Raw genomic sequence first — 23,857 nt, 5'->3', positions numbered from 1 at the left:
TAAGCCTTAATTTTGGAGTCTTAGAAAGCAGGCACTCTTTTATTACAGCGACGGATGCATGTGGGATAATTCCTCCTAGCATGCATGCTGCAAATCGTAACAGACAAAGCTTATATCACCCAACTGTGTATATGCATTAGATTGCCCAGAATGTTTATACATATTCGTTCTATTTCCTCTAACCAATTGTAATACTTGCATCTTAATTATGCATGTGCTTTAAGTTCTTCAGGGTCTTCTGTGAGAGTTTTTGGTGGTTTTCAGGACCCTGTGGTGGTTGTTCTCCTGGTGTCCTTTAGTTCAACTTTTCTTTGAAGCATGCGCAGTGTGGGCCAACCCATATGGCTTGCTTCTTCTCTAATCGAAAGGCCCAAGGCTTCTTTGGGTTCCTTACCTATCTGCACATACCAAAAAGTTTCAAAATTGTTTCAAGCAAGCATAAATCAAGCACAACATGTCTACCACAAAAGGCACAGTGGAATCTTTTATCTTTTAGCTTTTGTTCAAGGTATCACCATGTCCACTAATGATGTCCTGAAGTGCCACATCTACATGTTCTTTGAACACATGAGGGTTCTTCTTTGGGGAAGAACAAGGAGAGCTCCAGAGCAGGTGAACGATATACACCTTTCATGGTTAGGTAAGGGCAAGGCTGTTCAAAGGCAGAGGTTTTGTTTTGTCGCTGTTTCCTCACACCGCTCCTGTGGGGACAGGCACCAGAGAGGAGGGACAGACTCCTTTTAGCAGCACACCACTCCTCTCCCGACACCAACATGTCCATCTCCTGGGGAGAGTAGCCAAGCGGGGCTGTTGGAGGTAGCCCATGTTCCTGCAGGCAACATCCACCTCTGGTGTATATAACCAGCTTCCCCCTCCCTCTCACTGCACTCAGGCATGTTGCCCCACACAGGAGGAAAGCATGTGCCCTTTGGTACCCTGGTTTGTTCATTAAAAACGTCACGTCCTGGACATACGACTCACTGCTCCCCAGCCCTCTGGTCCAAGAGAGCAGGAAAGGTACCTTTCTGAAACCTGTCCCTGGAGCCATGTATGGTTTGTTTTGGTGGGAAGTGGTAACTCCAGCCACTGTCATTCCAGGCCCAGGGCCTGTCCCAGGAAAATCACAGTATACCCAGACCACCTAAAAGCCACCAAGGATTCACATGACCTCCGGTTCCTGCCAGACCCAGCTGGACTGCACCTGGCCAGGAGACAAAGAACCCTGAAGAACCCTGAAGATGGCATCCATTGTGGGTGAGGACACAGTGACGAAATAACGGTTTCTCAATTTAATTGAAGTTGAAGCAGGAAAGATTCATATCTTGCTGTCCTGTAAGAGTCCTTATCAAGAAACATCTTCTGCTTGTGCAGGCTGGGGCATGTGGAAAAGAGACTGTGTTTTTAAATGCACAAATTGGAAAGTTTCGATTTTGGGGCACTCAGTTTGTAACTCTTTATTAAAATAAGGCCCTTTCAAAATCAGATGCAGAAAATTGAGCTTCAGAAACTGCTGTTTGCTTTTGGAAGTGTTAGTCTTAGTCTCAGCTATAGCATAAATCCCACAGGGTTTGTTTAGTTTTCTTTGGTTGTGCACCATTTGCAAATTCCCTGCAAACTCAGCAGATTCCTTTAAATTGTTCCTGACCTAAGAGAGCCGGAGGATCATTTTGTATTCCTGAACTGACAGATCAGACTGGTTCTCCACGGTGCCTGATGAGGTTCTGTGTTGTTAACATGCTATCATATACGTATAACCATGATGTCGTGGTATCAGACACATGCAACATGGTATATCATAGACTATATCATGCCATCCCATTGTATGATGGTATCAGGCACGCTGATATGTGTCATAATTAAATTGTCAAAGCTTGTTAAGTCCTACAGTTTTTGTTACAAAGTAATGGTGTTTTACGTTCTAACTGACGTAGGACATTTTTTAAAAAACATTGCAAACCCCTGATCAATGGGACACAATTTTAGTATTTGTTATATTCACATTTGCCAGAGGTGATCTGCTCTTTTTAAAGTCTAAAATTAAAGCACAAAAATATAAATGTCTAGGAAAGACTGTAAAAAAATCCTCATGAAACATAATGACAGATCTGGTCAAAATTATTACTGAATAATGAGGAATCCTACACAGAAGATTTTGGAAAGAACTTCAGTGGCCAAGGTGGTATAAAAAATACACAATTTCTCAACAAAATCATCTGTTGTAACAAAATTTGGAGAGAAGTGAGCCTTGCTCTATATTCTAAATAAGTGTTCCCAGGACTGACAAATTTTGAGAACAGAAGAAAAATACACAACGAGCCCAGTGAAGGAGTTTTCTGAAGGAATAACTAATTTCCCTACACGTGATGCTCTGTTCTCTTTGACCTCATTCTTCCCATTGTCTTCTCTAATCTTCCACAGCAAAAGCTCTCACCCTTTTTGTGGATTTCTTGTTCTAAGGATGCAAATTGTATTATCGCTAATTTTACAAGGCAGGGACAAAATCTTTATAGTCCGAGAAAATATGATTATATTATTTAAAAAAAAAACATTATGATCAATAATGTCTTTTTAACAGCATTTCATGAAAAACATCCAGTCATTTCAGTATATCGCAGGATGTGTGCTAATTTTACATTTTCCCATTAAACACAAATCAGTCATATTATCCAACTTGTTATATTCTGCCAGTAGGCGTTATCTGAATATGTATCTGTCTTAATTACCTGCTGAATGTGCAGTAGGGCAGGGTTAAGATTCTTTTCAGAACTTTAAAGTTCTCACTCTGTGAATTCAGAAGGTGGCTATTGTAGCTTCTAATTGCTTTATTAGATCAACAGAGGGCAAACCAGCCAGCAGTTAGGCCCATCTGCCAATCTGGCTTCTTTCCAGCAGAGGTCAGTTGAACATGGACACACAGCAAACCGTGCTGTCACCTAAAGAGAAATCAAAGGTTAAGGGGAAGTTTGGGGCTCGTCACAGCCCATGGATTGTGTGAAAAAAAAAAAGGCTACTGATAAAATTACAAAAATTCTGGTGTTTGCCTGTCTCCCCTCTTCTATCTTAGAGACACAAATGTAAAATGTAGAGGTTTTTGTAGACCTTAAGAAGAGCAATATGTGGTTGAGTTCTAGATTTGGAAAGTTCAAGGGAAAACAATTTGACATAAGTTCTTTTTGAAGTTACTTTATATAGAGTTGTTCACATGTAAGTTATTAATGAAGATTGGCATAAGTTGCTCTGACAAACCAATAACCATTTATGATGCAACATGAGACAAATAATTAGCAGTGCATTGCATTTACCTGCCTTAGGCAGCAGCAACTCCTGCTTCACAAAGGGCAGTAACAAATAAGCAAAACCTCTTGGAAGTTTGTGCCACTGGAAGATTAAAAATTAATTTCAAAGCAGACATTTTTAAGGCTTAATGGAAATGGCAGCACTTTTTAGACACTTCGCATGATAGGCTCCACCTGGGCTCTGCAAATAGCAGAGGATGTTACAAAAAGCCCTCCAGCTTTTCAAAGGCAATGGTTTAAACAAAGGATCAAAAGACAGAATGAAAAATTAAAGCAAGCTTTAGAAAAAGTGTGGAATATCGCTTCTGAAGTCAAGTTTATTGTTGTGGCAGTGAAGACACTATAGGGCGCTATTCCACATGGCTTTAGAAGTATTTTCTCCACAAATGAACTAGTTAGTCTTGGAAGAAATACATGGGTGGTTACTGGGTTATGAAAAAGTTAAGCGGAAAGTGTTGGAGAGCTTTTAAGTTTGCTAAAAATAGTTAGTACTCCAGGCAGATCACTGAGCTGAGATTTCTGCAAGCCTCAATATCCACAATAGGTGCAAGAATATAAATGAAGAGGTTAAATGTATCTGATACACAGCCATTAATAATTCCTCTGACAATTGATTTGCTGTTGGTAGATCTCCAGTTCCAAGATCTTTGCACAAACACATGTTCAAAGCTAAAAAAGCACATAGCTTAAAAAGGGCAAATTATTTCTCAGGAAGAAATGGCAAAAACAAGAGATGTGGTATACAAGTAGAAGGTAAAGGGAGATCTGTGGCAGATGGATGAGTTCTATGTTGTTCCAGATTTGGGTTACTCTTCAAAGATATTGCAACTGTGTGCTCTTGGAAACAATTATTTTAGTGACAAATGTTTTCCTAAACCTCTTTTCTTGCTTTGTTCCTCACTTTTCTGCAACATTGTCACTAAAGGGATTAGTTATAAGGCCAGGAAATAATGGTTTCAATGAAGTTTTATGGGACCATGGGTAGGTAACTGAGGGACTTAGAAGATATGAGGCATTGATTTCAGGATTTGCAAATCAGCCCTGTTGCAGTTGTCCACACGATACCTGGAGTGTCCAGGGAAGGAGTGCCAAGGTTGCAGTAGCACATTTTATTTTTACTGCCATTCAGGCAACAGAAAAGGAAATGAAGGAGGGCCAAGAACACACTGGCACTTGAAAGAGAGGAAAACATGTCCATGCTGAAACAGAGCAGCATTTGACACATCCATTTGGATCTAGTGCATTTTTGTTTTAAGAAAGTTTCAGCTCCATCCCAGCTGATCATACAACTAGCACTCTGTAGCCCTGACTTGTCTCCTCTGAAAGGTTGACTTCATCGTGGAAGCTGTCCCAAATTTTTGACCCATGGAGATAAAAGCTGAAGGGAGGATAATGCATGGCTTACTACCCAGTAGAGGACCCTAGTCTGAGGCAAGAAACAGAGGAATAGCAGCATGCCCTTCTTTCCATCCTACTTTCAAAAAATAAAAAAGCTAACTGCATTCACAATGTTAACTGTACATTGTGATTGATGTACACTCTATATTTGCTATTTATGTAAGAATATAAATTCTTCAGTAAATCTACCTATGCAGTAGTTAGTAGATTAATTTATCAATTGTGACTGAAAAAGCTTGGTGAACAGTAGTATAAATGTTAAGTCGTAAAAATAAGCACCAACTAAAATAGCAATTAGCTGGAAGTTCGAGTTACGTTTTTACAAACTGATCGATCAAACCTTAGCAGAGCAACACTAAGCATATAACTGTGGATTCAACCCGGTTCTTAAGGTTGAATTCATCCTAAGGAAGCTAGTCTTTCTATAAAAGATAACCACTCCTCTCCAAGAAATTGTCTTTTTCATGTTGTCCTAAAACTCAATGGTGCCGTACATCTGAAATAGGAATCATGGACATGACTTCCCGTTTGAGACTCTGCCCGGTAAAACACATCATTACCCAGGCTTCTGGTTTTGCACTTGTAACTCAGGTATGGAAATGGCATGCAAGAAATAAAGGCTCTGGAAATTTTGTTACTGCCTTTGTAAATAGCAAGCGCTTGCCACATAATGCAACTGGTTCATTTTATTTGAAAAGATTCGGTGTACTGGGAAAGGCTTGGAAACAAAGCAGCCAAGCACGTACCTTGGGAAGGAACTGGAAGGTTCTGGGAGACACTTTCCCAAGCTTCTTGGCAACTCAGAAGTCTGTAGAGGACTGCAGTTTCGAAGGGTTTTACTGTGCTTTGCTGGTTTGCTCGTGTCCTGAATTACTGAGGAAGCTGCAAAAGGAGAGCTCCAGAGCTTGTGTGGTAGGGCCTGGGAGAGAAATGGGCTTGTGGCAGGACTGGATGAGTGGCTTAGGGGACACACAGTGAAAACTCTCTTAAAAACCAAACTAAATAGGAATGTCTCCGTTCAGTTGTGTTTTGAGTTCCTGATGACTCAAGAACATTGCTGAAGGAAGCAAAAGAAATGGCTGGGTTTACACAAGTACTGGCAACACTCAGAGACCTTTACAATTATTGGGTCCTTTTTACAAAATGCTGTCTCGCTTCCTCACACCACCTTTGGTTCAAAATGCAGTCCTTCGTGTTTGATTAAGAACAACAGTTTGCATTTTCACAGACATCAAAGAATGTTATATTTCTTTATAGGATTCTTGAGACCTCCCAAATATTAACTTGAAGCTTAGCTTTACCAGTCAGAGTTAAAATCAGCAGTACGTATAAGGTGTTCCATGTATTTAATACATCATGAAGATGTATAAAAATGTATGAAACTGAATAAGTGCTATTTTGGATAACAAATTGAAACTTATGGCAAATTATTCATATGAGTGAAAGAAGTAGAAATATGTTCTGGAGAGAAGATCCTAAAATAAAGTGTTTCTCTAAAAGGTCTCTTTGAAATGTTCCTTATTTTTCATACTTAGTTCTTCTCAAGACGGTCATCTTTGCTGGCCACTCCATTATGCCTTAATCATGAACTGGATTAACTAATTGGTGTAAAATAATAGGAAATTGTGGCCTTAATGTCCCATCTACAGAGATAACAATAATAGGTGCTAACTAAAGCAGTGGTCTGAGTCTCATTAGAAGTGGCTATCAATGTGTTGGTGCACAACAAAAGTTTCCAAGGAGTGTCCTAGCTCTGAGTGTACCCTGTGGTCTTAGAAAACCACTTACCTGGGGCCTGAGACATCCAGCCCTGGCTGTGGCTTCCATCTTTAACCATGCTCTTCTCATACATGCTGCATTGCTTCTTGACAAATAGGCCTCTTTTTTTTTTTTTTTTCTCTCTCATTTTTTCCTCACTCGAAGTCTCCAGATGAGGATAAGCAGCTATGCTTGCCTGGATGGCACTCACAGAGGGAAGATGACAGCAGCAGCAGAGAAATATAACAGTTTAATCTTCTTAAAAGGGGATAGCTGATAAAATAGCAGGGCTTGTTCCATTGCTTTGAATTGCTGGTTGGTTAAGAGAATTTAGTGTTGCAGCATGTGATCATGACTATTTTGGCATTGCTTCTGATCCCAAATTGCTGTCAGTGTCTAGAGTTGTAGATGGGTATGTTTTTTTCTCATTGGAATCTAAAAATAAATACTAGAGGAGTTGGGGAAAATTACTACTGAATGTGATGGCTTTTCAGACACAGGAATCATCTTAGTAAGGAAGCCTAAGGGAAAAGATATGGCAGCACACACTGTCCCACCAAGAGACTGCAAATTAAAATTCAGCAGACAAGTGGCCTTCATGCCCAGGCTTTTGGAAAATCAAATCACTTATGCATTTCAGTCTAGAGTTAGGAGGCTGCCTCCATGTAGCCGAAACAAATAGCACAGAGATGACAGTTAATGAACAGGGTTATCTGTCCTCACTCCATGCCTAAACAGAGACCTACATGTCTGTGGCATAAAGAAGGTAGATGATTTGGGATCCCTCAACTCCCAGACACTGAGATTTTGACTTGAGACTGAAAGTAGGCAGGCATCTAGTGCTATTTTAGATATCGTGGTACATGACAATTATTCATCATGACTACTTCCCCACAATTCTGTAACACACCCATCTCATGCATTGAGATGTCTGTGCTTGGTAGGCAGCTCAATTCAGACATTTTTGCTTTGAGGGATGCCTATGTCACTCTCACATACATACAGCTGACACATCTCCTCTACTCCGTCCCCCATAATGAAGGCATTTCATGCCCAGTGCCATTCTCAAGGTCGACCCGCCTGCTCTCTTCAGGCATGATAGAACTATGTCTGCACCAAAAAGGCATCTCTAGAACGAGATGCCTGGGGCAAGAATGAATCTGGCCTATTGGTAATAAAAACTCCCACCCTACTCTGCTTATTTAGGAAATTGTACACTAGATGGGTATAAAGCCAGTCTCTGTTAGAGTAAACAGGGATTAGGGAGAGTTAAGGCCTGGGATGAACTTAGGTCTGGACGAGATCAGAGCAAAGAGCTCTGCAAGATACAGGCGAGGGTCCAACAGTGATAGTGCTAAGGAGTAAGGAGAGTCTGAAAGGGATTGCTGCACCTCCCTTGTCTCCTAGGATTGTGGTGGAGGTACCCACTCCCAAGGTTTTTGGGGAGGGAGGGTCTGGCAGGAGCTGCAGAGGCTGAGGTGGCAGTTGCTCCAGGGGCAGTACTCTGTGAATAAATGTCAACAGTCACAGCATGATCATTCCCTGAGCAGTGATTGTCAGAGGTGATCCTGCTGTGATGTCAAGTTTAGGCATTCCTCTAGCACATTCCAGTGATGGAAGGAGGAAAGAAGTCATGGCTGTGTCTCCATCCAAGAAAAAGGAGAGATCTGTCTGAAATTCATGGCCTCGAGTAGTGGCAATTTGTCTTACCTCTGGAATTCTGATCATGAAGTACAGCAGGGGCTTTCCTTCTGCACACCGGCTTGACAGAGTTCATAATTAGGAAGGTGCTGGGATATTAATTGACAGTGGGTAATATATCTGTGAGGGATCACATTGTAGCAATAGTGCTCTGCAGTGCCAAAGTGCCTCAGCACTAGAAAGCTGCTTGCTGGGAGGGATGGGCTACTGTGTAGACCAGGGAGAGGAGAGGAGTATTAGGGTGTACGTAAGCCTCTGTTACCTCTTGGACTGTTAAAAGTGGCCAAATCATGTAAATCCCTGTCCCTAGAACATATTTCCATGTAGCTTGTAAGACATCTGGCAATGGTGTATACAGAGAAAGGAAAAAGGAAAAATATACAGTCTGGTCAGAGGAGAAGTACTGTGCTTTTTATGCATTGGCTTCGTGACGTGTGAGTGATGAAAGATCAGTAGTAAGGGTCATTAGCAGACACCTAGTTTCTGCATTGATACCTTACTGCTGGCCATGCTGGAGGTGACCAGTGTATTAAATAAGTTGTTTCTTGCCCTATGAACCTCATCCCCGACTGCTGCAATGCAATCACATCCCAGACCCCTGTCTGTAATGCAGGCAGCTGCAGAGTGGAGCATCGGTCAGGTGCCATAGCAGGAAACGCATGGACCCACATTCTCAGTGGGACCATATGAACTCAGTGTAGGGAATGTGACAATCCCCAAACTGTCTGTTCATGATGCCCAATGTGGAGGAGGAAAGGGAGTTCTTGCCAGAGCTGAGTGATCTCAAAGGCCTCACACCACACTGTTGTCCTCCTGGAAAGGTTGTTTCCTTGTGGAAGAGGCAGAGGCCATGCCTTGGGGTGGCTAAGACAAGCACTGATTTCATGTGTGTGCACTGTTTGATCTGCTTACACCAGGGCTATTTGGCATCATCTGTCAGGGCTGATGCAGAGCTGCCATGGGCCTAATTGGCCGTGTGGTGCTAGGAGTATGGGGAAAGCTGGGAAGAGAGGATCTCTTAACCCAAACTGAGGATCAAACCTTTTGCCCACGAAATTTTGTGTGTCAGCAGAGAAATCTGACAGTGCTGTTTTGACTTGGACACGGTATTTGCCCAAGGTGCTGCAGTGCCTCACTGCAAGCCCACCCTACCCCAGCCATTCCCAAAATGAGGTGTTTCTTCTTGCTACTTGTGTAAGTAGCAGAAGGCAATGACATGGCTGAGGTGTGGGAATGCCCACATGAGGCTGGAGATCTGCTGTCCCTAACAGTGCTGCTGCCCTCCATCCATGCAGCAACGCTGGGATTTCCTGGACCTTGTGTTACACATGGGACTCATTTTTTCAGGGAAGAGCATGGGCTTCCAAGGCCTTTTTGCAGGGGGAGAACCGTGGGCTGCCTTGCAGCTACCTTGGCAAACAGCTCAGGGATGCTGGAGCACTGCACATCTCCACCTGCAGCCTGCAATGCCTCTGGGCTTCCCTTTGAATGAACAGAGGAGAAGGATACCTGCTGCATGACTGAACGCAGGCCTCAGCTTTGGGAGATGCCTGTAGCCTAAATGTGGATGACATCTTTTAGTCAGACACATCAACTGTACTCATCCATTGTAAAATATCATCTAAATGCACCTTATGAGAGATTCATTTTTAGCCACGTCAGTTCTCACAGCCTGCTCCTGCGTGGTCATAGCTAAAGGCAAGGTAGAGGTTTTACTGCAGCCTTGGGACTGCATATTTCATAAGGCAGCCATGATGTGCCACTAGTCTCTATCTCAGCAACCCTCCCCATTTCTGTGTCAGAAGCTAGTGTTGCCTCTTCTTCCTTTTCTTTAATACCTTCTTTTACACAATCGCCTGTCAGCTGCCTGCAGTTCATATGTTCTTCCTGGATCTCACGGCTTCCCAGCAGCACAGCTGGCAGGTCTGGCACGTACGGTAAATGCCTCCCCAAAAGCATCCAGGAGTAATAACTCATTAGCAGGAATTCGTTTTTGAAAATTGTCAGGCTTTGCAGTACAGTACAGATGTAAAGAGCAACTCACCAGCAGCAGCTTTTATTAATGTCCTATTAATACAACGATACCAAAGCAAAATGATGATAACTGGAATTATGTTGAAATCATTGTAAGCAGCTTAGGAGGAAAAAGTTTACAAAGGTGCTGTAATTGTCCCCCAAATTATTACTCTTCCAATAAATCCTGTTCCAGAGTTACACAGGAAAAAAAAAAAACAACAGATCATATGAAGATCTAGAAAGTCACTGCTGATTTTATGCTATATTATTATGATGGAGTGTTGCGTTTTTGACAACTAATTAGAGTAGATGGATTTATAAAGGCATACTGCTTTCCCCCCATCCCTTAAAAATCCCCTACCTTGTGGTATTACTATGAAGGAGGCATAGAGTTAACAGAAGAGTAAATATCTGTGGAAAATATCAAACTGTGCAAAAGGAACCATTACCTATGTGTCACACTCCACACTACGAAGATGAATCTATCCCCACCTCAGCATGGGTTTCTTACCATGACTATGATGAAAATAAAAATGTGTCTAGACAACATACATACAGCTCTCTCCAGTAAATATTAATATCTTTTGGGGGAATGACCAGATACTCTGCTTTCCACTGATTCATCCTATATATGTACTTTTTTTTTGTGATTATCCTAAAGAAAGCAAGCTAATGTTCTGCTTTTTAATAAAGGCTTTGTTATAATATCTTCCCTGCTTACCTGAAGAATGTTTCTCTCTGTATAATCCAGAAAATTCATTTCAATGAATTTCAACATGCTGAAATAGTTCTATTCTTTTATAATATAGCTTTTTATTTTTATGGGTTTCCTTCATAGTTAGGAAGTATTCTATCCTTGTCCCAAAACCTCTGGCATACAGGTAGGCTGTGAAACACACTGCGCAAAAAGTTCCAGTGAACTCCATGGGAGATGTAAGCATGCAACACTGCTGCGACAGCCCAAGGCCTATGCCTGTACGGAGCCAATGCCAAAATCCCCCTTGTTCAGAGTGCATATAATGTGCACTGTGAAAAACTTCACATCAGATATATAGCATCACCATCTAGGTGTCATGTTGAAGGAGCAGCTTTTGCATTACATACCACTGCCATGCCTCAGCATTTATTTCAGACCACCACCCTCCTTCAGGATAAGCGGAGTTACGTACAAAGTGACTCTCCAGCTGTGAGATCAGTATGGCATGGCCATTCACATAGCAAAAAGGAGGCCTGCATTTGGGAACCTCATAAATGGATCATTAGGCTCATGCTACTGATACCAGTCCTGCATTCTGCTACCTAAAGCTGCAGCCTCTTGCCCCGTAGAGATGCCCAATATAAGTCTTCCCCTGTAAGTGCTTTTTCTACCTCTGTCTGAATAGTATATTTTCATAATCATCATCTTCTTCAGATAAGTCAGGGATAAGTCAGGATCAACTAAGTTGGCCAATGGGAAGTGCTTGGATGTTCAGTTTCCAGAAGAAGTGGCTGGGATCTTTCAGAAGAGCTGCTCCTCAATGCCAGCCCCTGAAAAGCCAGAATCTCATCCAGTTTATGATCCTGCTCTCCATTGCCCAAACCATGGATTCTGTCCCTGCGTACTTATGTTATGAATACTTCTTTAGTCCATGAACACATGCCTTTAATTCTTATGGGAGAAATCATTTCACTACACATTGTATCATGAACCATTATGCTTTTCAGGAAGATATGATGAGTGGGTGAAAGAGTATGGGTATATTCCAGAGCAGAGCATATACATGCTATAACAGAGTGATTGGAACAGCCACCATACATTTTTCATGTTTTTTCCATTTAAATTATTGTTTAAGCAGTAACTAACTGTCTAATTTAGCAGATAAGAAAAACAGCGCTAAATGACTTATTACAAAAACGCTAATTTTGTTTCCTTACTCACCTCTGTACTTTGAGTTTGTTCAAATGTTGGTGTTTTGATGTGTTTGATGATACACTGCTAGTAAAATACTATTGGTCAGTATTCTTGATCTTCCTATTTATTCAGGCTTCTCATTGCAGATAAGAACTTTCGTTAAGACTCTTGACATTGACTTGTGCTTGATCTTCCATTAGTACAAAGGGGTTTTAATATATAGAAAAGAAAAATAAAATATCCCGTAGAAGTGTGAGAATCATAACAAAGCTAACACCATCGACTTAATTACTGCTGTACAGTGACATATTGCCACTAGATGGCAGGGCAACAACTCACTCCATCAGGGCAACAGGTTGGCAGACTTAATTCTCACTCACGTTCTCGAAGGGTTTAGTGATAATATCGTCTACTTTCTTAAACTTCTCAGTTAAAGGCTTTAAAACTGTAGGGGAATTGATCCTCTCTTTGACAAGGTCACTTTTATGAAAACTCTAGATATTGGTGCACTTAGCTCTGCTGCTCAGGTAACCCTAGTGGGGGAGTCAGTAAGAGAAATTAGAGGCAAAGTATAAAAAAAGTATAAAGACAGGGGGACACCAGTGGATATTGTCTACCTGGACTTCAGTAAGGCCTTTGCCAGTGTCTCTTGTAAGATCTTCATAGAGAACCTGATGATGGCCTGTATGAGCAGACAGTGAGATATACAGAAAACTGAACTGGGCAGGCCAGAGAGTGGTGATCTGTGGCACAAAGTCCAGTTGGAGATCAGGAACTAGCGGTGTACCCCAGGGGTCAATGCTGGGTCTAATCCTGTTCAACATCTCCATTAATTATCTGGATGATGTGTCAGAGTGTAATCTTAGCAATTTTGCAGGTGACACAAATCTGGGAGCTGGGAGTGGCTGATACACCAGAGGGTTGGGCTGCCATCAAGAGAGTCCTTGACAGAAATGGATGGACAGGAACCTTCTGAAGTTCAGTAAGGGAAAGTGCAAAGTCTTGAGCCTGGGGAGGAACAGCTCCATGTGTTAGTATGTGCTGGGGCCATTCAGGTGGAAAGCAGCTCTGCAGAAGAGGATCTGGGGTCCTGGTGCATGCAAAGTTGAACATGAGCCAGCGTGAGCATTGAGGCAAGGAAGACTAATGGTATTCTGGGCTGCGTTAGGAGGAGTGTTGTCAGCAGGTTGAGGGAAGTGATTCTTCCCCTCTTCTCAGCACTGGTGAGGCCACATCTGGAGTACTGTGCCCAGTTTTAGGCTTCCCAGTAGAAGAGAGACATGGACATACTGGAGAGAGTCCAGCAAAGACTTCATGCTACTTATGACCACTCTCTGGGCCTGGTCATTCAGCCAGTTTTCAACCCACCTCACTATCTGCTTATCCAGCTGATATATCAACAGCTTATCTTATGGGAGACAGTGCCAAAGGCCTTACTGAAGTCCAGGTAAAAAATATCCAATGCTTTCTCCTCCTCTACCAGGTAAGTAATTTCATTGTAGAAGTTAATCAAGTTGATCAAGCACGATTTCCCCTTAGTGAAGCAATGCTGACTACTCCTGGTAATTTTCTCGTTGTTCATGTGCCTAGAAATGGTTTCTAGGATGAGCTGCTCCATCACCTTCCCACAGATCGAGGTGAGGCTGACTGGCCTGTAATTCCCTGCGTCCACCTTCTTGCCCTTCTGGAAGACAGAAGTGACATTTGCTTTCCTCTAGTCTTCAGGCACTTCTCCCAGTCACCGTAATCAATCAAAGATTACTGAGAGTGGCCTTGCAATGACATCTGCCAGCTCCCTCAGCACTTGGCAGGGAGGTCCCATCAGGGCCCATGGACTTACATATGTCCAGTTTAGTTAAGTACTTTCTGACCTGATCCTCTTCCACCAAGGGTACATCTTCCTTGCTCCAGCCTTTCCTCCTAGTCTCTGGGACCTGGATTCCTGAAAGCTTATCTTGCTAGTAAAGACAGAAGCAAAGAAGGCATTCAGTACCTCAGCCTTTTCATGTGTTGTATAACCAGGTCCCCCATCTCATTGAGCAATGGGCCCACATTTTCCTTAGTCTTCCTTTTGTCATCTATCTACTTATAAAAGCCCTTCTTGTTGTCTTTGGCATCCCTGGCCAGATTCATTGCCATTTGGGCTTTAGCTTTCCCAACTTCACCCCTAGATGCTTGGACAATGTTTCTCTATTTCTCTTAGGTTACCCATCATTGCTTCCACTCTCTGTGTGCTTTGTTTTGTGTTTGAGTTTGGCCAGGAGGTCCTTGTTTATCCACATGGCCCTCCTGGCATTTTTGCCTGACTTCTTATTCATTGGGATGGAACTCCCTTGAGCTTGCAGGAGGTAATCCTTGAACATTAACCAGATTTCTTGGCCCCTCCCTTTCCTCCAGAGCTTTATCCCACAGGACTCTGCCAAGCAGATCTTTGAAGGGGCCAACGTCTGCTCTCCTGAAGTCCAGGGCTGTGAACATGCTTTTCATCTACCTCCCTCCTCAAGGCCCTAGGGACCTTGAACTCCACCATCTCATGGTCACTGCAGCCAAGGCTGCCTTTAATATTCACATCCTCAAAAGTCCCTCCTTGTTGGTGAATATGAGGTCCAGCAGAGTATCTATCATCTCTCCTTGTTGGCTTCCCTATCACTTGGAGGAGGGAGTTATCATCAATTGTGGTGGTTTAGCCTGAGTCACCACAGTTTTTCACTCATGCTTCCCCTTCCCAGCAGGATGGGGGAGAGAATTGGGAAGAAAGGAAAACTTGTGGGTTGAGATAAAGACAGTTTACTAAAATAGCAAAGGAAAACTACAGTAATAATAGAATATAAGGATATTAATATATACAAAATGAACAATGTACAATTTCTCACCACCGGATGTCCCAATGACCGATACAGCCCGTCCCGAGCAGCAATCATGGAAACGAAACCAAGCAGCAAGCAAAGGAGCAAAAGTGAGCCAGCAAGGTAGAGGGAACGATGCCAGCAAATGAGAGAGATGGAAAGATGGATGCAAAGGATGCCAAGGATGCCCCCTCCTCCATGGGCAACCCCCCCTTATATACTGAGCATGACATTCATGGCATGGAACACTCTCTTTGGCCAGTTTGGGTCAATTATTCTGTCTGTCTTTCTCCCAGCTTCCTGCATCTGCACATTAGTGAGACTTTAACAAGACTTGGAAAGCCAGACAGTGTCTTTGGTCTCATTAACAACAACTGGTATCATCAGAGTGTTTTTACCAACATTCTTCACATGCAAAATCCAAAACACAGTGGCTACTGAGAGGAAAATTAACTGCATCCCTGCTGAAACCAGGACAATATCCACCCCATATTCCATATCATTTACGTCATGCTTATATATATATATTATATATATATCCACAATATATATATATCCACAATATCATTCCCTCAATCTATGGGCTGTCTCTCCCCCAAAGTCTATTGAGTTGATTTAGTCCATGACTTTGGGCTCTGTCTGTCATAACAGCCTTTCAGGGCAGGAGAGATGGCATGTAGTGTGGGGTTGTTACATACTACATCTCGAACTCATAGCTGATACCTCTGGCATGGCTGGTGTATCATGTCCATGGTCTGCAAGTTGAAGATGTTGAACTCAAGGAAGTTGCTGGGTGCCAGTTCTAGTTCCATTGCTGCTGTACCTCGCTCAGTATCATCGAAGCTCGTTCTTCACTGATCAGGGTGATTCTTGCTGCAATACCTTTGATATGACATAAAAGAACTACAGAAATTATTATATACTGTTCAAATTATTGGCTATTTTCACCTAAAATCAAATCTCCGTGAGGTACACATCGGACTTCCCCATCCTCCCGCATCACCCACCAAGTACATCCAGGTCCTTGAGCGAAAGTAATCCCACAGATGGGTTTGCCTTTGCCCAGGGGAGGAATAACCCAGACTGTCTTCCCCAACATATTCCTTGCACGCACCACAGGGACTTTATCCCCTTTCCATCCCACTTCCTCATGTCCTCTCCTTGGTCATGCAAGGTAAACCACAGGTCATCTCGTCGTGTGTACCATCTCCCTTGAGTGGGAGGAGGAGAAGGAGGTCTTCTTCTAATAGCTGAGATACTGATACGTGCAGGTGGGGAGTAAGACCTATCCTCTTCAAGTTTCTCAAACCCCTCAGATAGTTTTTCAAACAGTTTTTCAAACAGGCTTTCGGATTTCTCAGTCAGTCTTTCCACAGTTGAAACACAGGCTCAAATTGGGCAAGATTGTCTTCATATTGTCGGAGCTGGTTAGCCACTGCACGCACTGGTGGTGTTTCATCAGCCTTCCAACTCACTGCTGCCAATGAGCTGGCATATGATGATGGTGCACTCTGTACAAACTTCCGCCACATGGGTCGGGTACATTCAATTTCATCTGGATCTATGGATATCCGTGGGTCATCCAGATTACGATAAATCAGCTCCTGAACAGCTAATTCCCTCAGAAACTGGATACCTCTCTCCATGGTTGTCCACTTGGTTGGGTGACATACAATATCTTCCTTGAAGAAATACCTGTCCCTTACACCTGACAGGAGTCGTCTCCAGAGGCTGCGAGCTTCTGAGTCTCTTCCAATTGCCCTGTCAATGGCCGCTTCCCTAGACAGGGATCCCAGCTGCCTGGCTTCCCTGCCTTCTAATTCCAGACTACTGGCTCCATTGTCCCAGCATCGGAGCAACCAGGTGACAAGTTGCTCACCTTGATTACGGCTGAAATCCTTTCGCATATCTCGCAGCTCACTCAGGGATAGGGATCGGGTGATTTCCTCTGCTTCTGCCTCTCCCTGTTCTTGTGATGGCCCTGGTTTATCATCATCTTTCACTATGCGAACTGATTTTTTGGTGTATTTCTTAGGTACAAGGGCAATTGATACTGGTTTATTTGTGGTACTGCTTGCTGGGGTTTGAGTAGCCGCAGTGCCTGGCATAGGGGCTGAAGTAACAGTACTCGTAGCAGGAGTTGGGGTAGCTGTGGTGCCTGTCGCGGGGGCTGAAGTGACTGCAGCATCTGCAGCAGGAGTTGGAGTAGCCACAGTATCTGCAGTGCCTGCTGCTGGGGTTGTGGCAGCCACAGTGTTCTTAAATAGTTGTTTAAACTTAATCAATATCAAGATCTGAGATAGCTGAAAGAAACATGCCAACACTAACATGGTGGTTGGGGTATCCCAAGGGTATTCTAAATTCTCAAAAACTGTGGAAATCAGCTTGAAGAAGTGGGAGAAGCTGTAAACAGATGTTCCCTGTGCGGCCTGGCTTCCCGGAACAAAACAGCAGGTATAGTTCCAAACAACACCCACAAGATGGCTCCCGAAATACCCGGCTGGAGGTGCCTCTGCCTCCTCGCTCTGCACACTGCTCGCTGCCATTGAGTACAAATACAAAACCAGTCCCGTTACCAGTGATCTCACCAAACCAGCCAGTGGCACATAGAACAGCAGAGAAACGCCTTTAATCCCAGAATCAATAAGCTGTGCATGAATACCGACAAACAGCATATACAGCAAGTAGGGTGCTGCCCAGTACAGCTCTAAAAAAAACTCTGAGAGCAAGTAAAACAACATCGTGACCAGTGATGACCAAACCGACATAATGAATGCTTGTAACAAATCTGTTTTCAACACACTTTGTTCAAACCTGTCCTTATCTCAACCCTTTGGAACTGACGGGGGCTCAAACCTTGGATCCTCAGATTAAAGTCTGACAATCTCCTGACTGATCTAGTGAGGCCCCTTCGAACCCCACACTGGGCGCCAAAAAGACTGTGGTGGTTTAGCCCAAGTCACCACACAGTTTCTCACTTACCCTTCCCCTTCCCAGTAGGATGGGGGAGAGAATTGGGAAGAAAGGAAAACCTGTGGGTTGAGATAAAGACAGTTTACTAAAACAGCAGAGGAGAACTACAATAGTAACAGAATATAAGGATATTAATATATACAAAATGAACAATGTACAATTTCTCACCACCGGATGTCCCAATGACCGATACAGCCCATCCCCAGCAGCGATCACGGGAACAAAACCAAGCAGCAAGCAAAGGAGCAAAAGTGAGCCAGCAAGGCAGAAGGAACAATGCCAGCGAGCGAGAGAGGTGGAAGAAGAGGAAGAATGGATGCATGCAAGAATGGATGCCCCCCCTCTCCGTGGGCAACCCTCACTTATATACTGAGCATGACGTTCATGGCATGGAACACTCTCTTTGGCCAGTTTGGGTCAATTATTCTGTCTGTCTTTCTCCCAGCTTCCTGCATCTGCACATTAGTGAGACTTTAACAAGACTTGGAAAGCCAGACAGTGTCCTTGGTCTCATTAACAACAACTGGTATCATCAGAGTGTTTTTATCAACATTCTTCACATGCAAAATCCAAAACACAGTGGCTACTGAGAGGAAAATTAACCCTATCCCTGCTGAAACCAGGACATCAGTGCAATCTAGGAACCTCCTGGCTTGCATATGTCCTACCGTGTTGTTAACATCATTAATTTGCAGATATTACTATTTAAATTTGTGCTGTATATTGAACCTGTCATGCAATATGTTTCATTCTGTTGACATCAACTAACTTCTGTGGGTTTGGCAGTCCTTTGTGTAGGATCCACAGAAGTACCCCAGATTCCTTTTGCCAAGTCACCTGAGGGTCAGCTCTTTGTGCGTGGGGACTGGACTTGGGACTAGAACCCTTTCTACTATATTTTAATATTGTAAATGTGGTGGCTAAGACTCCTGTTTCATTTTTAAGCCATCACTGCCACCATCAGAAACGTGAGCTAGCCTGCAACTAATAAGGAAAACAGTGGACAAAATGTTCAGGAAAAAGATTATTTTTCTAGAATTTGCAGTAAAGTCAAATCCAAAGTAATTACAGACTTTCCACACCCTGTAGGGCTGCCTGTTGGTCATGCACAATAAAGCTATAATAGGTTGTTTTTTATATATCTGGTGACACAGTGCAGGAATGTAAAAAGCAAAACTAAGGGACTGTTAAAGCAGCCTGAAGAGTTTTATTGAAAATGTGTTATTTCTGCTCAGAAATCTGCAATTACAATTCAAAGAAACTTAAAAAAAAAAAGTTCTTTACTGAATACCAAAAGACACTCAAATAACCAACTATAAACATTGGAAAGAAATACAAATAAAAACTTAAATAGGAGTCTTAAGATTGCCTGAAAGCAACCAGGCAAAATAAAGGATTAGCTTTATAAGAAGAAAACATTTCAGGATCTCAGCAGGCAACATGAGCTCAGACAGTTCCACACAGGCATATCTAACCCAGGCTGAGTTAACTGTCATGACATCCTTCACTGCCACAGGAATCTGCTGAGGTGGGATGTCTTGAAGAACAGCCAGAATTCATCCATTGTAATAATTGTCTACTCTCTATTTCAAAACCTTTTACTATTTTTACAAAATAACAGTATTTTTACAAAATTTTTCTTCTTCTTCATTTATTAGAATACAATTAACTTAAGGAGTTTGCTAAATTCTAAATTTTCTCTGTTATTCTTTACCAAGAATGGCTACAATATACATTTCTTCTAACAGCTACATAAATCATGTTTGCATAGTGCACACCAAGATTTTCCACGTTTCAGGAGTAAACTCTACTTAAAAGCACTTAGCAGTGCTTAGTTTTTCTGAGCCAGGAAGAACGAACCTTTATGTTTTGCAGCAGCTTCCCTAGCAGATATTTTCACTATGCCAAAGACTGGGGATACAGCAGTATCTGGCTGCTCCGTGTAAGTCTGGAAGTCAACTCTCTGAAAGAAGGATTAGTTGTCCATTTAAGATGTTTTGAGTTGCACTCCCAGAAACTTGGGCATATAAAAAGCATTTGTCGGTTCTAAAAACATTTTCTTCTATTTTTGCACAAGGAGCGTACACAGGGATTTAGTGGCAATACCATCCCCCATTAATTTCTTAGCTGGTATTGATTTAAACAAAAGGACAAGCTTCCAGTTAGTGTGAACTGGCACAGCTTTGAAAATTTTAGATGGAAAACTTGAATGTATAGAATAATTTTAGAAAAATAATCTTGAATTCCTATGGAAGTTTTCATTTTCAATTCTGTGGCGTTTTCTCCCAAAATATTATAGAATTTGTCTGCATTAAAAGAGAAAACAAGTATAGCTTGACCAGAGGCCTAGATTAGATTTGGCAAGGACTTGTTTTCAATCCTAAATACCTAATCTATTTCTGTACACCTATATCATATTTTTCCTTACCATCGCTGCTCAGAGCCAAAAGAGAAATCATGCTGCATGTGGATACTCGGTCACGTGTAGGTATGCCAAGCTCTTAGACAAACGCAGATGAATCAGGAACTGCTTCTTTCCAAGCTGGGACAAGATTTATGTGTTATGCTAACGTTGACACTTTGCAAATGAGAAAATCAGTGCATCTTCAACAAATTCAGACAAAAAGAGGGGGAGAGGTCCACTCAATAGTAAATAACATTTCTCTTTTTTTGTGTGTGTTCAGTTGCAAAGTGATATTTAAATGCTGTATACTAGAGTAAAATAGGAATGCTGTGCCATTGTATTGCTGCCGAGTTTTCATAAATAGACTATTTTGAAAGAATCAACACCTACAACTGCCATGTTTCTGACAGAAGAGAATTTGTCTGAGCTATGTTTCATACCTTTCTTAAACAAACTAATTTCCATTTATGTGAGCTAGTAGCTTTGGGTTTATGTCATGCAGCAGATGTAATCCAGGCTGTACTTATGCCTAGACTTAGTTCAAATGCCCACAGCCTGTTTGCTTGGAAACTAGATGACAAAAATAAACTACCTTGCTCATTGTCCTACCTACACTGTATCTTTAGTGCACAATTGCACTAAAGTTCCTTGCAGAACTAGGGCCAGTTCTCACCAGCATTCTGTCAAGAAAAAGAAGTTATGTGAGTTCAATACTTACCAAAAATTTATCTCCTCAAAAATCTTACTGTTCACAGAATGGATAGTGGTAGATCTTTACCTATTAGCAGAACAGAACCTGAACTGGAGAAACTATATTGTTACAGCAAAGACTGCTCGTAACTCATAGAAGCTCAAACTTTAAAGATTTGGTTTTGACATTACTCTTCTAGGTGCTGCCTGTTATCTTACATTATATGATATTCATGTAATGCAGTCTATCAGTTTGTTTTGTAAAAATTATCAGAAATCTAATCTTTAATTAGGTAGTTAAATTCTGACATCATTTATGAAGATATCACTTTTCCCTCCACAAAAGTTTTTAATCACAAAGCTTTTCAGATCAGAAGGACAGAGTTTGTTTCCCTGTCCATCAGGAGAATATGACATGCCAGAAAAACCAGCCACAAGCAGTACATAAACGATGCACAGCTTTTTTTGGGTTGATTTGCAGGGTTTGCTGGTTTGGGGTTGACTGGTTTGGGGTTTTTGTAGAGGGGAAGTATAGTGAAACATTACTAAGTACTCAATAAAATGGGTCATGTTTGGAAGAAAAAAAGATTAAAACATTAGCATTCAGAGAGGAATGTAAACCTTTCTGTGAAAGTCGTGGTCAAACAGGCTGGTAGTCACGGGTATGAAATGCTTCTTGGAAACATCGGGCTGGTACACTCGCCCCTCTGTTTGTGTTGCTAGCCAGATAAACAGGTTGCATATAGAGACTTTTTTTGCTTCCAAAGCAGAACTATTTTCCATTTCACCAACTGTAACACTACTCTAGTAGGTGACGGGAAATTTTCTCTGTGAGTCAAGGTTCAGAAAAGGTCTGGAACTGTTGGGGAGTGAATGAGCATAGGTGGCAGCACTGCCTCAGCCTGGAGGTTATGTTATCGCTCACCCCCAGTGGCATCTATGCAGGCAACTTTTCACATCGATAATTTTTGTTCCAAAACTACAGACAGGGGAGACCATAAAATATACTTCACAATGAGACAATCAAGTACTCTTTGTTGAATGAGGTGAAACAAACATTATAAAAAAGCATTTTAAAATAAGATTCCCTGATGTTCTAGAGATATTTTTGTAGGTAGAGAGGAAAATGAACAAAAGTAAAAAACACCCTTTTACCCTTTTTTAAAAAACCTGCATCTTTTCTAGCAATAGAAACAATATTAAAACAAATGAAATATTTCTTAAGGTCTAGAAAGTTTTGAATTTAGGATTCATAGCATTCAAAAAGACCTCAGTCACTGGATCTGAATTTTTCAATTTACAAAAATTATTGTACCAAGAGAACATTGAGGTGAAGGACAACAGAGAAAAGAAAAAGGTGGAATATGGTAAAAGTATAAGGGAAGTTAAATAAAACCAAAAGATGTAAGGAAGAACACATCAGGGAATCTATTTCCACTTCTTCCTTCCATTTTCTTTTTTCCACTCAATTATTTCCTCTTTGCCTCCCCTTTTTGTTTTTTTTTTTCCTTTTTATCCTTTTTTTTTAACCTCTCCAACACTTAAACAGAAATGGAGCCCACAGGTACACCCCTTTCATGCCCCTGTTAGCTATCAGAAATAAAGGCAAAAGTTAATGCACAGTTCATATATTGTCAATATGGGTTTAACGGAGAACCTTTTTCATAGGCATGTTATTTTCTAAGACAATTCCACCATTTTCAAAGCAGATTAGAAGCTTTTTTTTTTAAATAATAATATTTGTAGAAACGTCTCTGTAACAATGAACTGGATTATCATTATGAAAGGAAAAGGAGGGAAAGTATGCACTCAAGCAACCGGTGAAAATAAGTAGAATAAGCAGACATCAACTCCAAAAGATCCACTGTAGCAGCAAGCAGTCAGCTGATGGAGCTGTCTAATTCAGTGCTAAGAGCCAAAATCCTTTACTTTGTCCTTTAACATCAGGGAACAAACTGTATTTAATACTCTCAGCAACATGAGTAGTAAAATGACTTTTATGTCAGTCAGTCCTTGAGATGGAAGTTCTACCCTTCCCTGTCACCTTGAAACTATAAATTGTGATTTAATGAAAGACTTGACCCAAAAAGCTAGGCTATACACTGAGGCCAAACAACAGGTGTCAGTGCTAACTTTAAGCCTGGAAGCATTATGAGATGCTCCTCAGAACAGAACTTGCTGCACTTCATCAATTAAATTTGGATTATGGGCCACTGTCTCTGAAAAGTTGTATAACAGACCACAGACATGGGGAAAGAAGTGTGTTTTGGAGGAAGATAAATGACATGAAGTGTGCAAATAATGCACTTTGCAACTATCCTCCCATCCTACTCCAGTTAGCGTGACTTTCAGGGCTATAGGATCAGGGTTCTTTCACAGAAGGTTACCCTCCCAGAAGACACTCTGCTAACTCATCAGAGCCTTTCCTGAAACAGCTCACTCCGCGGATTGATTTTCAGGACTGTAAATTCCCATTAAGACAGTCAGTTTGATACAGGTCTACAGCAAAAATCAACCTGAAGGTGGACCTTTTTTTGACAGTGTTACCCTCAAAAGTCTCAACGTATTAAATATATTGTTGCTAGTTTTTGAAGTTAAAAAAGTTGGAGAAATGGAGTTGCAGTGTTTCATGTTGCTTCATACTCAAGCCATCATGAAGAAGATGCCACCTCACTGATAATTCTGTGAAGGTGGAAATTAGCGAGAGAAGGCCTTTGGCTTCCATAATGGTTGCCATTCATAATCCCATTCTGAATCCAAACCATTGCCTTCAACATAATTTGTGATTAAAGTTTTCACTGAGATCTATCATAAATCACTGGCCTGTATGGATATCAACCCTCATCTGGACTCTAAATTATATAGGTGGTACAAAACCACTCTG

This window comes from Chlamydotis macqueenii, chromosome 2 (genome assembly GCF_036417535.1).
Source record: "Chlamydotis macqueenii isolate bChlMac1 chromosome 2, bChlMac1.mat, whole genome shotgun sequence".
Taxonomy (NCBI): domain Eukaryota; kingdom Metazoa; phylum Chordata; class Aves; order Otidiformes; family Otididae; genus Chlamydotis; species Chlamydotis macqueenii.
Note: the sequence above shows the minus strand (reverse complement) of the source record.